Source organism: Crotalus tigris, unplaced genomic scaffold (assembly GCF_016545835.1).
Source record: "Crotalus tigris isolate CLP2741 ecotype Arizona unplaced genomic scaffold, ASM1654583v1 scf7180000020943.996319, whole genome shotgun sequence".
NCBI classification, from domain to species: domain Eukaryota; kingdom Metazoa; phylum Chordata; class Lepidosauria; order Squamata; family Viperidae; genus Crotalus; species Crotalus tigris.
Genome location: NW_024098271.1, coordinates 436,125 through 454,561, shown reverse-complemented (window position 1 = coordinate 454,561; position 18,437 = coordinate 436,125).

Here is an 18,437-nt window from a genome sequence, read left to right as displayed (position 1 = left end):
GTAGTATAGCCACATAGAGTCAATTCCTGGAAGATGGAGAAATGCACATTTGATTATTAAATAAATAGTAAAACATTCTTCAGATTCAGGTTGTCTTACTTACTACCAGATTACCTTGCCATTGATAATACAGGAAAGTCTGGATATTTTAAAATAATACTTTTAAGAAGTACATAGCTTAGTACTCGATGAGAAAGCAGTTAACCACACAATTTAAAAAAGATAACCATATATAAGCCGCAACTCAGAATGGCATATTAGAGAAAAAAGTTAGATAACATGCCTAATTGTGATTCCTTGGGCGGAAATCAGTACATACCAATACAGCCTCATTCCCAACCCAACTCACACTACTAAGGGAATAGACTGTTCAGGTAATGATGCTATATCTCTGAAAACTCGCTTCTGCCAGATGTGCTAGATGCCTGCTTTATCATTTTTCCAGTGTTGAAAGAAAAATCTTCATCAGGATCCACTCCAAGCTGGGAATAAACAAAATGGAGACTGCTTTAGAAAGAAGGTTGTAGTTTATTGAAGATGAGAGCCAGACAGAAAGATGGCTCTAGGAAAGCTGACCACATGTAGTAGGAGTGGTGGGTTTTTATAGCTTCTTGAGCTTTTGTTTGGAGTTGTTCCTGTGGCATGAACTTTGACTTGAGTCTGAGTGTGCCTTTCTGGTATTCTGATGGTGGTGGGTTGATCCTATTATGTCCCAAAAGTCATATCCTGCTTCCTGGGGCTGTGGCTGATGACTGTTAGATTTTTGGTGTGAGGGATTGTTGATTCTAGGGATCTTTATCTTTCTAATCCAAGCTTTCTGGCTCCAATCTTTCTGACAAGATTATCATATCTGCAGGTCTGCAGACCTGGTTTCTGTTTGGGGCAGAGAGACTTGTGGGGGTTGGTTTCTGCCTTTAAGATCCTTTGGGGAAATATATTCTGCCTTTTTAATATTTCCCAAAATATTTCTTTCTCTGGATTCTTCCCACACCAGCCTCACATATACTGAGTTCCCAAAATCTTTTTGATTTATTTTTATGCAACGGAACTATTTAATTTATATTTTCTTTCTTTTCCTTAGTGTTTATATGCTATGCATTTTAACCACTGTTTTCATTTTTGAAAAATGAAATTGATGAAGAGGCCTAAACTTTGTTTTGAAGCATAGATATAGGTTTCAAAAGGAGGGAGGAGGAAATCACACAGGGAGTTGTTGTCGAAACTGCTAGGCTAGAAACAACTAGCCTAGCATACAAACTGGCACATTGACACAATCTAGTTGGATGCATGGTATGTTCTGTGCAATCTGTCCAAAAACACAAATCTTCAATAGTGTTTTTCCTTGACTTTTCCCAGGAGAGTTAGACAGTTCTCCATTATCTTTGTGAGTGGTTTTTTTTTTTTTGTTCTTAGATTTGTCCTTAGAAGTTTATTTCTAATGTTCATATATTTGTATAGTCATTGAATAGAACAAAATATGTAGATTTGAACAATGTAAGCATAATATTGCTTATTAAATATTTTCTTGTCTTTCAGACATTTTCATTGGGCTAAAGAGCTCTTGAAATACTTTACAAGGGAATTGAAGTATTCTGTGTATATCTGAAACTGCTTTGCTAGCCTCAGGTAAAACATTTTTTTTAAAAAAATTACTGTTTGAGTTTTAGTGCATAGCAATTGGTAGCCATATTAACTAATAGCATATTGTAATTTTGTTGAAGGAAGCCTTTATTTTCTTGTCAAGAAATAAATAACATGCTGTTCCAAAGAGAGTGAATGTAACAAAAACATGTTGGATCTTATGGGCTGGAGCTATTAATGAAATAAAATGATTAAGTAATGACAATTTACATATATTTATATTTAAATATATCCTTGATAAGGAAACTATATTATAATTTGGTTATATTATATTCCTTTATGTCCACATGTTAAAAAATCTTCAGTCTCCAATTTGCTGAAATTATATTTACTCATAAATCTCTACTTACTCTCTATTAATTACAGATTTTCTAATTAATAGTCTCCATTAATTAATCTGAATACTAAATGTATTATTTGAAATCTATATTTCAGGGCCAGTTTGGATATCTCTGCTCAAATCTGCTTGGGTAGGAACTAAAGCAGGGGTCTTCAAACTTGGTCCTTTTATGACTTGAGGACTTCAATTCCCAGAATTCCTCAGCCAGTGTGCCTGACTGAGGAATTCTGGGAGTTGAAGTCCACAAGTCATAAAAGGGCCAAGTTTGAAGACCCCTGAACTAAAGCATGTAGAAGGAACGTCTGGAATAGATATAGGTAATCCTTGACATATAATCATTCATTTAGTTACTATTCAAAGTTATAAAAGCACTGAAAAAAGTGACCTACAATTGATCCTCACACTTATGACCAACGCAGCATCCCCACAGACATGTGATTAAAATTCAGGCACTTGGCAACTGGCAGTATTTACAATGGCTGCTGCATTCCAGAGTCACATAATCATCATTTTCAACTTCTCAATCAGCTTTGACAAGGAAAGTCAATGGGGGAAAGCAGATTCATTTAATAACTTCATAATTCACTTGGCAAAAGAAAGCAAAGGCAGTACCAATAGTAACAGGCACACGGAGCCCTACCTGAATACTATTAGCATTGACTAAATCATCATCAGACAATTGCAAAAGACAGCTTTACTCGGAATAGCTTACATCCAGTGGTGGGATTCAAATATGTGAACAACCGGTTCTCTGTGTGGATGCTGCTTCCAGAAGTCCATTCTGGGCCTGGGCAACAAAAAATTAGCTACCGGTTCTGCCGTAGTGGTGCGAACTGGCTGAATCCCACCATTGCTTACATCCCACGACGATTCCTTTAACACCATGAAAATTCAACTTCTGTCTTTCCCAGTTCCTCGGGAAGGACTCAATGGGTGGATAAAAAAAAATATCAAATCCATTCTGAACATCTGGCTGACTGTGTGTCCAACCATAAATGGTACAACCAACCTTAATAATAAAAATACTAACAATATCCCAATTATTTTTGTAGAACTCAAGGACCCTGCTGCTATTTTCCCCACAACTTTGTAAACTGCATTAACCCCTTTGTACGGTAGTCATATTTATGAGGAGTGCATGAGAATATTGCATGCTAACAAATTACGTGAAACATAAGCTACAAAAACACTTTCAAATGAAGAGTTAATTTCAGAATATATGGGAAAAGGAGATCATGTGCTGTCAAACCTCATTTTAATATCCTTCAACTCACCTATCTCTCCAATATTGGCAGCAATGATCTTGATCAGTTCAAATTATCAAACTAATTATTGTAATATGTATCTTGGTCTCCTGTATTTCTATAGGGTACTCTACAGGAAAGGGCTTCGGGAAAGGCAGTTAGTTCAAAATGCAATGGCTAGATTGTTTTTTGTGCATGAATTTTAAACCATTAAACCCACATTCTTCCCATCGGATGGCAATTTCACTACCTTCCAGTCTGTTTCCTTCTCTGACACATAAAGGCCATGATCTCTTTTTATACACAGATTGATAATATTTTCAAAAAGTCTGTGATAGATTTCTTCAACAAGAGAGGTTTGATTGGAGAGAGAAATCAAGGAGAGGCCTTTTTCCTGACAACTTTATTCTGGGATTCTTTTCCAAAAGAATCAAAGAAGAGCAACAGAAGCATTCTTTCTTAAGATCAGGTTTTAACTCTGCTACTTGTGCTCTTTGTAATCTGATTATAATTTCTTTTATTTGCAAACCAGTCATTTTCATGTTGCTATGGCTACCACATCCTATTCTTGCTGCTAGGAAACAAAGACTTTCATAGGCAGATGCCCAAGACAGAAGGAGCAGAATCTCCTTCACTTCTGACAACTTGCTGCAAGACAGTTTCTGAAATGGAAGTGAACAAAGCAGCAGGAGCATCTGTGCTGGCTTAGTAGGAGGGAAGGGGACGAGAGAGACAAGGACTATCAGCATCAGATGTTACCTTAAAGGAAAACCATTTTATAGACATGTGATGAGTTCATAATATTATGACACTGAATTTGACTTAACATCCTCAAATCTCTTAAAATTTTGCTAGATGAGGCTAAATAGAACCTGTGTTTTTGTGCATATTGACTTAGTTGTACAAAATATAACAGAATTTGATTTAATAGAGTTTCACTTGAATTACCCCCATTAAAACAACAAATCAAAAGAGGGAGTTTAACAGGGTTCATAGTCTTTCAAAGCACCTCAAAATCTTTTCTGCTACTTCTGGCTGCAGACAATCTATAATGTTACAACTGTACTTCTATATATGGAGAACCTGGAGGGGTGAGGTGGAGTGATGGTTGTGTTGGGCTTAGTGACCTGAGTAGCCTGGGAATGTGTTTTCTTTCCTCCTTAAGCTCTGCCTAGCTGAGCTTTTTTTGGGGGGGGGGGGTGACAAAGCTAGTGTTGCTTTGGCTTTCATCCACTTCTTCAGCCAGCCACGAGCTTCATCTTTGCTCTTGTCTTAATGAAATGTAACTCTTCTGTGCTGATCCTGCCAAGACAAGTAGGAGTTCAATTCCGCTCTCAGCACTCTGAATATGGGCTCCGGGCTAGTCATCCAGTCTGCAGTCTTGAGTTAAACCTTATTTTTTAAATTCTGCATGATTGGACCCAGTTTAAATCTTTCAGTGAGAAAATAAATGTGTGTCACACTAATATTTTTAAATGCTGGCCTATATGTTTTTAAGAATAGGAAATTGACAATCTATGAAGGCCACCTGTTCCATATGGTCTGCTTGTTTCTGTGGCAGAATAACACAATAACAGAGTTGGAAGGGACCTTGGAGATCTTCTAGTCCAACCGTCTGCTCAAGCAGGAAACTTTATACCATTTCAAACAAACGGTGTCCAATCTCTCCTTAAAAACCTCCAGTATTGGAGCACCCACAATTTCTGGAGGCAAATCATTCCACTGATTAGTTTAACTGTCAAGAATTTTCTCCTTAGTTCTAGGTTGCTTCTCTCCTTGATTAGTTTCCATCCATTGCATTCATGTGTTTTGGAGAATAGTTTAACCCTCTCTTCTTTGTGGCAGCACCTTAAATATTGGAACACTCCTATCATGTCACTCCTAGTCCTTTTTTTTTTCATTAAACTAGACATACCTCTTCTCTGCACTTTTTCTAGAGTCTCAACATCTTTTTATATCATGGTGACCATGATACAAACCTATAAACATATGACATATAAACATATAAACCAGAGGTGAGATTCAGCTGGTTCGCACCACTTTGGCAGAACCAGTAGCTAATTTTTTTGTTGCCCAGGCCCAGAATGGACTTCCGGAAGCAGCATCCACACAGAGAACTGGTTGTTCACATATTTTAATCTCACCACTGATATAAACACAAACAAATGCTTTTGCATCTCACTGTGCAAGCCTGCTTTAGCTGCTTCTGCTTGCAATCCAGAACTGAAGTGCTGTTTGTGACTGCCAAGGGAGTCATCCACAGGAGAGGCCAAGCTTCTCAGCTGCCAATGTCAATCCTTTAGACACCTCACAAAACTCCTTCCATAAAGGCAAATTATGGATTATTCTTCAAAATTCTCCACAGAAAAGAGAGAGAAAAGTACCTTGTCTTGGTACCCAGAAAAGTAAGCTTATTTTACAAACAGTTTTAAAAGTGTCTCTTTTTAAGCTGGAGTTGGATTCTTTCTATAATTGTTCAATACATTTTAAACTCTGTGTTAGATACTGCTTTGCTATCTCTGCTACTTATGCCTTAATAGAATTAGAAAAAAATAGATTGTGCTAAAAAACATCAAGGCATCCGGTTGATGCTTGACTGTCAATATCCTCTAAAGCAGGGGTCCCCAGCCTCCGGTCCATGGACCAGTACCGAGCTGCAGTATGCTAGCAACCGGTCCGCACAAACAAGCAAAGACCCATCCCCTAGATGCAGGCAGCACACAAAACCATACAGCCTCTGGTCCGTGGAAAAATCTCTCTCCTTCCACCTCTGCTATTTTCATCCCATTCTGTCAGAAAGTGAAACCACTGCAATCATTTTAATATTTTCCAATCAGATAAGTTTAAAAAATGGGTTAACAGGTTGCCTTTAAAATGCACCCATGTCAAATCCACTGCTGTGTTTCCAATACAAACATCTGTGGATTGGCTATGAAGACACCTTAAAGGCAACCAGAATCCAGAGTAATTTTCTGATTTTAGTTTATGATCTTTTTTTAACTGACAGTAGCTGAATTTACAATCAGATACAGATGCTGTTTATCTGACTCATGGACCAGGACTGAAGAGTAAAATGGCAAGCATCCAAACTTGTGACAACAAATATCTTTGATAGCATGGCCTGTTCCTATATGGTTCTTTTTTTCCTTTTAATTTCAATGATCTATCATGGAGCCCGCCCTTTGGGATATCATCCTGTCAGAAATTAAGTTGGTCCCATCCCTGCCAGCTTTCTATAAAGCCTGAAAGACATGGTTTGGTCACCAAGCCTGATCATCCAGATGTGTGGCAGAGCTCATGCAATGATTATGTTGACTTGGTTTTGGTGGTTCTGTTTTTACTCAACAGCTGTTTGTGTGTGTATTGTTATGGTTATATGTGTTTTGAACTTTTGCTAGCCACCCAGAGTCATGAGTCTGCGATGGATGGCCATATAAAGTGAATGAATGAATGAATGATCGAACAAACAAACAAACAAACAAACAAACAAACAAACAAACCAGGCAATGTTTATGTTATTGGACAGATGAATAGTTTGGTATTTGTCTTCCGTTTTATTTTAAAGTAAGGTTTGTCAAGAACATATGTGAAAAACTAAGGGAGGAGATGTTATTCAAATGCAGCCAGGGGCATAAATAGCACATTTTACAAGGTGGGGCAGAAAAGGAAGAATTGGGTTTTCCCGCAGAGACACACAGCTGTCATTTTGTAGAGAAAAGGCTCTATGACTTTTGTTTTTAATAGCTTGAGACATTTTGAAAAACTCCTCCTTCTAGAGAACTGATGTTAAGAAGTTTAAGATGAACTTTATGTTCAGATATTTTGAAACATTTTATATGTGCAAAGGACAGCTCAAAAAAGATTAATTTATTTCTAAATCAATGATCAGAGAGCAAATTAAAAAATACATATTTCAAAGATCAATAAAATGTATTAAAAGAAGGAACAAATGTGATAAATAACAGGTAAAATTATTAAAATAAAATAACATATATAAACAGTAGCAGTAGGACAGTAAAAAGGAAATCAGTAAGTAACTGAAATAAGTATCTTGGGTTATGTTTTCCATTATCAGTTTTTGTTCAGTTAATTATGAGTCTTTATTATATTCTTTGACCATTAGATATTTTCCCTTTATGTTAAAAAATTCTAATTAATTTCATTTATTAAAGGCCAGGACATCTATGGTGGGCAAATAAGCACAAATGTGGTTGCAGCCACAACCCTAAGAGCAAAGCTGTGTGCTTTTCTTTTTAAATAATGGACACATGTTTTAAAAGCAAGAGCTTTGATTGCTTGACTATAGCCACCCTCTTGACTTTTTTGACCTACCCGTAGATGTTTCTGTGTCAAGATGCATCTCTTTTTTTCTCCCAGTTCAGATATGCCTCACTTTCTCTCTTATCTAATCTAAGCCTTACAAAATCAAGAACTGATGAAGTCAAGAGGTAGCGATGACTTGCAAGAGAAGCAGCTCTTTAGGAGAATGAAATTTGATTTTAATAAAAATAAAAATGATACCTTTATCTACTTCTTCTCTGGGGGCAACAACTATTAAAAGATCCACCTGGAGAAATAAATAAATTATAACTTCTCCTTGTAACAATTATGTTTACCTTTGAAAACGAATAAAAGTACTAAATTCCTGTGAGCCTTCTGTGCATTCTTCTGTAGTTTTTGTATAATATATTTTAGCATAAGACCCAAACTAAATATAGTACACACACACACACACACACAGAGAGAGAGAGAGAGAGAGAGAGAGAGAGAGAGAGAGAGAGAGAGAGAGAGAGAGAGAGAGTATGTATTATAAATCCTTTGTAGAATAACACAGAAACACTTGCTCCAGCATTTTCATTTATCTTCATTACTGCAATACTAAACCCTTGACAAAAATTCAGAAGGAAAGCATTGTGTTTTTACTTATAGTAGGTAAAGATGCTGAGTTTATCAACTGGAAAGTTGACAGCCCAGGTCTGAGACCCAAGTGCCACATGATAGGGTGAGTTCCTGTTACTTGCCCCAGCCCTGCCCACCTATCAGTTTGAAAGCATGCACATGCAAGTAGATAAATAGGTACAGTATTCCATGTCCCTTGGTATATACTCATGTTGGCCACATGGCTGTGGAAATGTCTTCAGAGAACCTTGGCTCCCTCGGCTAAGAAATGAAGATGAGCATTGCCCCTAGTGTTGGACATGACTGGACAGGGAAATTTTTATCTTTATTTACTTATAATACTTGCTTTGATTTGTCTATCACCAAAGTATTAACCAATACTTCATTAAGCACTCATTTCAAGTATAAACTCTGAGCTTTTCAGAGATGACAGATAATATAAGAAATGTTAAATTTTTTGCACATATTGTCCAGAGTCAGACAGTTATAGAATAACATGTTATAAAAAAAGAAAAGAGGATGTCCATTCACCTTGAATGAATGATCAACTAATTTTTATATCTAACCAGAAAAACAATGAGTCTTTAATTCTGTTGTACCCGATGTTATTTTCTTTGGGAAACACGCATATAGATAGCACTAGTCTACTGTATTTGGGTTCCAAGAATCTGGATGGCCACACAATAGCAGCAAAGAGATACAGTAGATTAATTTGCTGGTTTGCAGCCCACAGGCACCTAAGCAAAATATCTCACATTTGGGTTTTAATCTGATATTGTCCATGCAAAGAGAAAGATATTCTAGGCAGAACCTGTGAGATGGGTTGTTGAAGTTGGAGATTTTCAAATTTTGGAAAGGGGGCTACTCTCTTAGCTTCTGAACAGTGCAGATTTATGGAAGTGCCTTTTCAGTGGCAAGGCTTAATGTCATAAAAAGTTTGTCTACGGTATCTGCTAATGCCAAATCTATAAAGTACATTTTGCTATGCTGTGAACAGACATGGAATGAAATGTCATATTCTCCAAAAGCTAGTCAATCTAAATATGTCAGTGCAGCAATGTAAATGACACAGATTTGGTTCAATGTATCATTTATATCATTTGCATGCTGATATCATTATGCAGCGCAATGTAAATCACAATAGAATTTGATCCATTGTGAGAAAAATCTGAGCCCTGAAGTCCAAAAACCTGAGCTTTGACTGTAAATCAAATTGCTCACAATTCAGCCTAGCATTGTAAATGCACTCTAACTGGCAGCAAATTTTGGTGACCTTATAGCAGACCTTATAGGGCAACTTTGATCGGTATCTTTTAAATGAAAATACAAGGTAGAGAACCACTTACATGCAAAACTGACATTTTATCAGTGAACCGTGGTCCTTTCTTTATTAACAGATTTTATGAAATACAAAAATACATTGTTTGCAAGAAGAGAAGAAAGGATGCAAAGGTTGAGGAGGTTGGAAATCCAGGGTTCTTGGAGAATTTATGTGCCTATATTGCTGTGAAATGTGGATCTAGAAAATTAAACATAAGCAGCAAGAATGCACTGACATGCCATTTTTGCAAAATATGAAACAACATATTCAAATACAAAGTCCATACTCCAGGGAAAAGAAAAATCAAATGTCCACGTCAAGCCTTATTTGCAGTAACCATGTTTTTGAAAAAAAAAAAAATGATGGCACAAATGGATTGATTTCCTGTCATTAGGGTACTGCTCTCTACAACTAATATTTCTAAAAGGCAACATTTTATAATCCATTTAGCTTAAGAAATAAACATGCAACTTGTTCTTTGCTTAACAATGGAAGGTTGATGTTCTTCCTATGGATTATGCATTAGCCACCTGTCTTTCTGTATTTCAAAATGGTTTTTTTCATTCTGCTTTCTCTAGATTAAATAAAACCCATCTCTTACCGTTAATTTACTTTTACCCTTTCTGAAGCTAACCATGAAATGACAGCTATTCTCCTTATAAAAGCTGATCTGGCAATCTTTTTATTAAATCACATGGATAATCTTGTTGAAACTAGACAGATAAAATGTACAGTCACCCTAAAAGTTGAAAGTGAATTTAACCTTGGCTCAAATGTCTTAGAAATACCAGCACTTTGCCAAGTTGATAGCCACAATTAATGCAAATCTTCCTATTCTATTTAGCTGCCTTCTTGATTTGTTTATTTCTAACACAGTTTGGAATACTCTACTACTGAATTATTTCAGTAAAATACCAAGATGAATGATTACCATTATACATAACTGAAAATAAAAACTAAACCATCTTTATAACAATATAGAATTGGGTATATATGTTTAACTTGAACAAGTAGAAATAGCAACTGAGAAATAATTAGTTAACCCCTTAAGGAGGCATTAAAAATACATTCATCTATTTCCAATAGCTTCTTTAACTCTTGAATATGTCACATGTTTGAAATAGATACTTTTCATTCCATTCCTTAAGAAATACTGCTGGAGACAGTGGAACTGGAACATTTTTGTCCAATTTTTATCTTTTCTTTTTAAAAAGGTGGTGGTCTTACAACTCCAGGAAATTCTGGAGAAAGCAGATTATTTGAGGAAAACGGGTGGTTAAGGATTGTGAAATTAAATAAATACAAAAATAAAATATGATCCATTTTCATTTGATTTTCAGACTGGGTTTCAATATTGAAACAGCATTTGAGGACCTTTTGCAGATTGACCTAATCCTCTGGCCTTTTGTAAGGCATTGTAAGGTATTTTCAGGCACCTGGGCCATGAACCAGCTCAATTTGCGAATTCTTTTGTTTTGATCTGTATGAAATATTTGGGCCCAGGCATCACATTATATCTATAATTACAATGATTGGGATTTTTTTTTACAGTGTTTAATTGCTCAATCTTCTGTGCGCTACTCAGTAATTAGAAGGGTATGGATGGCTACATAAGTTGAATAATGCCTACAGGCAAGAACTGGTGGAACCACAAAATAAAAATAATAGTGAAAGAACAATATAAAATGAAGAAGCTAAAGTGCTCTGCAACTTTAGAATTCAGACAGAAAAGCACCTGCCATATAACACCCTACATGTAATAACTGTTGATAAGAAAGACAAAGAAGTCTGGATAGGGGGTGTGGCAGTACCTGGAGACAGCAGAAGAGAAGAGGAAGCTGAAGAAAATCACAAAATACAAAGACCTGCAAATAGAAGTAGAACCACTATAATAAAGGGAGCAAAGTGTTTTGTTTGCAATCCCAAAATATTTGCAGCTCCACTAAAATACCATTGCCATTGACAAAATCACCATTAGTCAATTACAAAAGGCAGTTTTACTTGGAACAGTTTACTGCAATAATACTTTAATACCATCAAACAACATTTGCCGATCCCAGATCCTTGGAAAGGACTTAATAGGTGGATAAAAATGTCAAATCCAGTCTAAACATCTGACTAATTCTATGATAACCATAATAATGCAGCATATTAAAGTGTAATAAACACTTTTGCTCTATTAATTCAATTTTGTATGCTTTGATATTATTTATAACACATCTTTTTGGCCTTTGCAGACTGTCTGTGCATTTGTCTTTTGTGCAGAACCTGCAAACATTTGCTCACAGAAGGTAAATAAGGAATGGTTGTATAACCCCAAGGACATCCTAGGAGGAGAAAGTCAATTACTTGGATATGATGTCTTAGGGGACACTTTCTTAAATTCTTAGTTTAGTAATAAGAACTGGCATTTGCTTTTTCCTTTGAAGATATAAGTGCTTTCTCTAAATAGAAACCTAACCCCTGTGTGTGTGTGTGTGTGTGTGAGAGAGAGAGAGAGAGAGAGAGAGAGAGAGAGAGAGAGAGAGAGAGAGAGAGACTCATATCAAAGTTGACTCCTGGAAACTATCTAGATTAAAGTTTTCTTGGCAACATTCTCAGAAATGGTTTGTTTTGCCTTCCTTTTAAAGCTGAGACACAGTGAGTGGCCCAAAGTCTCCTAATTGGCTTTGTTCCTAAGGCAAGAATGAATTGTTCTTTTTGCAAACATAAAAAGGAAAAAAAACTGAATTTACAATGCTCTTTAACAAATATTTATATTGCATCCTGTTTTCTAGAAGCTATAAATGTTGGGATGAAATTAGCATTCCTCAGTCACTATTCCAGTTGAACCAATTAAGCTGAACACTGTTGGACTGGGAACTATATAAATTCAGATTTCTCTGTTTTACAAAAAAGGACAATTCATTTTTAAAACTGCCATTCAAAATAGAAGTGTATGGTTAACAAAAAAAAAGTTTGATTTTTTTGAAAAATATATGATCATTGCATGTTCAAGATTAGTAAAATTATTTTGATGGTCATGAACAGAATTAGTTACATTCTTGAGATGTACTCCAGATTCCAGTTAGGAATTATTATGCAATAGATCTCTTTTGGGATATCACCACATTTTTTAACCAATTATTTAATTTCAAACCAATATATTGAATGTCCTAATGTAATAGTTACTGTTTTGTACTAAATGACATAGTTATCATAATCCTGAGCAAAGGTAATGAAAGAGTAACAAAGACAGAAAAAGTTGCTTTTTTTTACTGCGTTTCCAACACTGTTTTAAAGTAGAATCACACCTTGGTACTTGACTACTTTGAAACTCGTCAAGTTTGGTAGTTGATGCATTTGACAAGAAAATTTTGTCCCAGCACTCGTCATTTGTTTGATACTCAAGACCCAAGCTAGAACTTGTCCGCGACAGTTGCCTCATGATTCCATTGCCACTACCATTTCCAGCCAAAACAAAGGCCCACACATTAGTCATGCAGTAGCTCTTGCCTTGTGGCCTTATATTAGCTTCTGTGGTTATTTTTTGTAATTTTTACGCTTTTTTTAAAGTAAAGTGAAGTTTTTGTTTTATTTAATCTAAATATTTATTAATTTTTAGGTTTATTTCTCATGTAAAGTAACGATATACACCCTTATCATTTTTGCATATTGCCTTAAAAATGTGTATTTCTTTGGTTTGGGACACATTAAATTTATTTAAATTATTCCTTTGGGAAAATTTTGTTTGAAACTCAGCATTTAAAGTATTTTTTGTACCTCCTGGGATCAACTAACAACAGGTTCCAAGGTACCATTCCATAAGTCACTGTCAGAGATTTTTCTATGGAAAAAATTCATTGGTCATATCCTTCATAGCTACATTTGTTTAAAAAAAGGGTATGAGAGATTCTTAGCTAAGATTCTGGACAGCAACTTCAAATAAAAGAAGGCAATTCTGTATTTAATTGACCCCAAAATTCTTTTTTTGTTCTTAAAGCATTCACTACTTTCCATGGATAAGAACAGCTTGATCGTTTTGTGATTGGAGGTTGAAATACCAGAAAGTATTCTAAAGTGTAATTGAAGAATTAATTAAAAAAATAATCTTCCTCAAGCAGAAAACACCTTTCAATTAATCCTCTGAAATTGCTTTTCTTGATTGAGTTATATAAAAGTTAACATATGTGAAGGAATAATTATCCAGTATTTGGTTCCACTCTACTTGCAAATCCATAATCTAAAATAAGAGTTTAATTTTAATCAAAAATCCAAATAGTCTTCCTCTTTTTATAAATAAGTAGAGTTGCACATTTATTTCTGAGGGAGGAATGCCATCTTCTGGCAGAAAAAGATGAAGTCTCAATGAAGCAATTTTTCTAATATAAATTATTACATAGCAAGAAATTGGAGGATTCAGATAAATCCAGCTACTGAGCTACAGTGTCAACTATACAAGCATAATATTGCTAGATGTACTTCATATATTCACATATATTGTTTCAACCAATTAAAATATATGTTTATTAATTCTGTCTGAATGTGTGGAGTATAAGAATAATATTTCAAATATATAGGTACATTTTATTCTTATATTCAGATTTAATGAAACTGATGACACAAGTAGTATGATGCTAATGAAAACCTGTTGCACAGCCACACTTAAATTTCATTTGTGTGCAATAAATATTTCAATCTTACACATATGATTAGAATGAAATTTTCATGCCTCAGAAATATAGAATGCTTCGTCAACCCTTGGATACTGTGATTATCACATCTGAGCATGTTGTGAAATGAAATGTAAATTTTAAGAATGCACTCTAATTGGTTTTGCTGGTGTCTTCAAAGCCATTCTTAAAGTGATTCTGCCAAGTATTTACTACAAAGAGGGAGGGGAGAGAGAGAGAGACGGTCTCATGCAGTATTCTATTTGGTCAAGTTAGAAAAATTATGATATTTCATTTTTATTCATTTTCATTAAAAAAAGCGCCAGAGCATCTTTATTTTAACATTGATGTTACAAATCAGTATTAATGTTCTAATGGTTTTAATGTTTCCTATTTCCTTAGTAATTCATTTCATTTTCAGTCATCTTTTCTACCTATATTAATCTATCTATACCTAACAAACTGAGCTAGTGGTTTGTTTGTTTTAAAACAGGGGTGTCAAACTCAATTTCATTGAGGGCCGCATCAGCATTGTGGTTGCCCTCGGGGGGGCTGGGTGGGTGTGGCCTACTGGGTGGATGTGGATGGAGTGGGTGTGGCCGATTGGGTGGGCATGGCCAGCTCTACATCGTTCGATTCAAGGGTGCCTGTGGGGGCCTGGTCCACTGGAGGAGCCTCACTGCCTGCTGAAACCCCTCTGCCGAAGCCCATCAAGCTGGATGTGTGAAGTAGGCGAGGGCCATTTGCTGGCCACTTCCAGGCGATGGTGCATTTCTTCATTCCTCACAAAGGGTGACACCTCCCCAGCATGCACCCAGGGGTCAGGCCCGACGTGGCAGGGGCTGGTTCCTCGCTGTTTCCAGATGGCCTCGTGGAACTAAGACTAAATGCGTTTCAGCATAGATGGCCACCACAAAATTGTACATTGGCTCCCAGCTGGCCTGGGCCAGGGCCAAGGCAGTGGGGGCCGTTCCCTCATTGTTTCCAAGATGGCTTCACAGGCCACATGAAACCACTTTTCAGGCCGCATCTGGCCCCCGGGCCTTGTGTTTGACATGTCTGTTTTAAAAAGAGTAATAGATTGTAAGAAAGGGAGAGAAAATTTTTATCTAAGATATTAAATGATTCATTCCACAGTGCTTTTAAATTAAGCTCAGGGCTTCATAAATGTAGACTGAAGGCACAATGCAAGCTCCTGAAATTTCCTTTCATAATTTAAAGTAGCTCTGCTTTTTCAAGATATGCTTAGTTACACAATGGTTCTACTCCTATATTAGTTTAAAGACAAGATTTGTTCACAAAGTATATTAAGCCACGGTTTACTTAACCACAGTTCATTAAACAGTTCATTAAACAAATTAAGTGTGACTTTTAACTAATGAACCAATGAAATAGAATAGAATAGAATAGAATAGAATAGAATAGAATAGAATAGAATAGAATAGAATAGAATAGAATAGAATAGAAAAATGGTTGTCCAAACTCTTCTTAAAAACTTCCAGTGTTGGAGCAACTTCTGGAGGCAAGTTGTTCCACTGATCAATTGTTCTGTCAGAAAATTTCTAGGTTGCTTCTTTCCTTGATTACCGTAGTTTCCATCCATTGCTTCTTGCCCTATCTTCAGGTGCTTTGGAGAATAGCTTGATTCCTTCTTCTTTGTGGCAGCCCCTGAGATATTAGAACACTGCTATCATGCCGTCCCTCATCCTTCTCTTCATTAAACTAGACATACCCAGTTCCAGCAACCGTTCTTTATATGTTTTAGCCTCCAGTCCCCTAATCATCTTTGTTGCTCTTCTCTGCACTCTTTCTAGAGCCTCAACATCTTTTTTACATCATGGTGACCAAAACTGGATGCAGTATTCCAAGTGTGGCCTTACCAAGGCATTGTAAAGTGGTATTAACACTTCACATGATCTTGATTCTATCCCTCTGTTAACCAGCCTAGAACTGTGTTGGCTTTTATGGCAGCTGCAGCACATTGCTGGCTCATATTTAAGTGATTGTCCACTAGGACTCTAAGATCCCTATAACAGAAAGTCTTATCTGCCCATCTCATTTTGGCTTAGTATTATGTAAACCTAGCAATCATTGGGAACCACAAGATGGGCATCGTATAAATTTAATAAATAAAATTTGCAAACCCCAAAATGCATTTAAATGTAGGTTATTTAAAATCTAAGATTATGCATTTTTATTTAGAAAGAGCAAAGTGTAATGAATGATAAAATAGAAACTATGGGATGGTTCTTCTATAAACCCAACCAATGTGGTATCTTGTTCAGTGTGAAGTGGCTAGTTCTTCAGGGGTATGATTTCATCTGCTGATTCATACATTGTTATTTTTAATACAGATTTCATTGCAATTATAATTCTTGAAAGGCTCTGCACTTATTGATTCATTATATTGTATATTCCTTCAGTTGGGTAACACAAATTAACCTTACAAAACATCCTATAGTTAGAATTACATTTTAATATTTTATTTACTATGTGAGCAGCTCAGATAATCGATGCATGTATTTTAATGTATTCAAAGTAGATCAGATCTAATAATAACAGAGTATTAGAGACTGTATATCAATAATCAGGGAACATCATCAATATAGCATATTTCTATCTTCAGATATTCTGTAGAATCACTGTTTTGATTAACCCTCATCCCATAACCCCACACCAAAGTAGTAGAGCAAGTTCCACCAGGATGGCATCTGGATGGCCTTCATTTTGTTCGATTACTTTTATGAACCTCCCAGAGAAGATGTATCTTAAATAAATTCTGAAAATCACCATAAAGAGAGGGAAAATAATTATGAATGGATAACAGATTGTGTAAAATCCCAATGCATGTGATATCACTTATACCTCTTTCTTCCCTATGAACCTGCATGACTCCCGTTCATGGGGGAAGCACCCTGTTGCAATCAGCATCATATGCAAGATCAACTTTCCAGTGACTTCATTAGCAGAATCTGGAAAGAGGAGGGGTTAAATATATCACTTTCAGAGAGCTCTCATTTTCAATCCACCGATTATCCCAATTGCACTACTGCACCTGTTAGTACTCCTCCTGATTTGGAAAGTATAATTCTACTCATGAGCCTAAATAGGTATTTGCACTTCTTGTGGTTACATCACACCACTGATGCATGTTCAAGTTGCAATTAACTACCAATTTTTTTTTCTCAAGTACATTAAGCCAGCTACTCCCCATCCAACCTGGAGGCAGGTTGTTCATAGTGGAACAACCTGCCTCCAGAAGCAGTAAATGCTCCAACACTGGAAGTTTTTAAGAAGAGACTGGACAGCCATTTGTCCGAAATGGTATAGGGTTTCCTGCCTGAGCAGGGGGTTGGACTAGATGACCTCCAAGGTCCCTTCCAACTATTATTATTATTATTATTATTATTATTATTATTATTATTATTATTATATACTGTATTTTTGATTTTTGTTTCCTGTTTCAAGAGCTTCACCGTATTTTCTTCTATTTACAGCTCTAAACTATCATTTATTTTGAATTTTATTTCTGTCTTCTACTGCAGAGATTCTTAAGCTCTGTGGTGTCGTGACTCCTCTCAAATAATAAAGCAACAAATGGCAACAACAAACTGGAGCACAAACTGGCCAAAAATAACTGAAACAATGCCAAACAATGATACAATCCAATCTCACAAAACAGTCAAATAAAACAGCAGATTCAAAAAATACTTTTCAGTGAAGTTATGAATGCATTCATCTCCACATGGTCTCTGAAGTTCAAGCCTTACCTTTGAAACAGCCACTCTTACCCCTAACAGCACAATCAACATTTGCTTCACCCTCATGAGCAGCCACACAAAATCTTAATTCCACCTCTGGAGCAACCTGCAACAGTGTTCCAAACCTAGATGAACTTACACTGAGCCCCAGGCCTAGATCCTGGTAAGTCTGTTCAACTATGAAAGACCATACCCTAGTAGATCTTCCCCTGCCCTGCAAGTGATCCAGCCATGGGCAGCCAAAGCTAAATTTCTGCAAAACCACACTGGAGCTCTCAAGAACAAAATTTGCGACCTCTTTTATTCCGCCTAGATACCGATCAAACCACAGGAGGGAACCCCAGAGCCCTACAGAATCTTGTTCTCACTCTGCTCAGACCAGCCTCCATCCAGAAGAACAGGAGCTAGTTCTAGCAGCAATTCAATCCTCCCACCCAACTAAAAAAATTTCAATTCCAATTTGCTTATGACTTCTTAGAGAGTAATAATCTACAGAAGGAAAACAATCTACTCTATGGTATTAGCTAATCTGTCTAATTTTGTGTCATCTGGATATTTAGGAAGCATTCATCTCTTAAT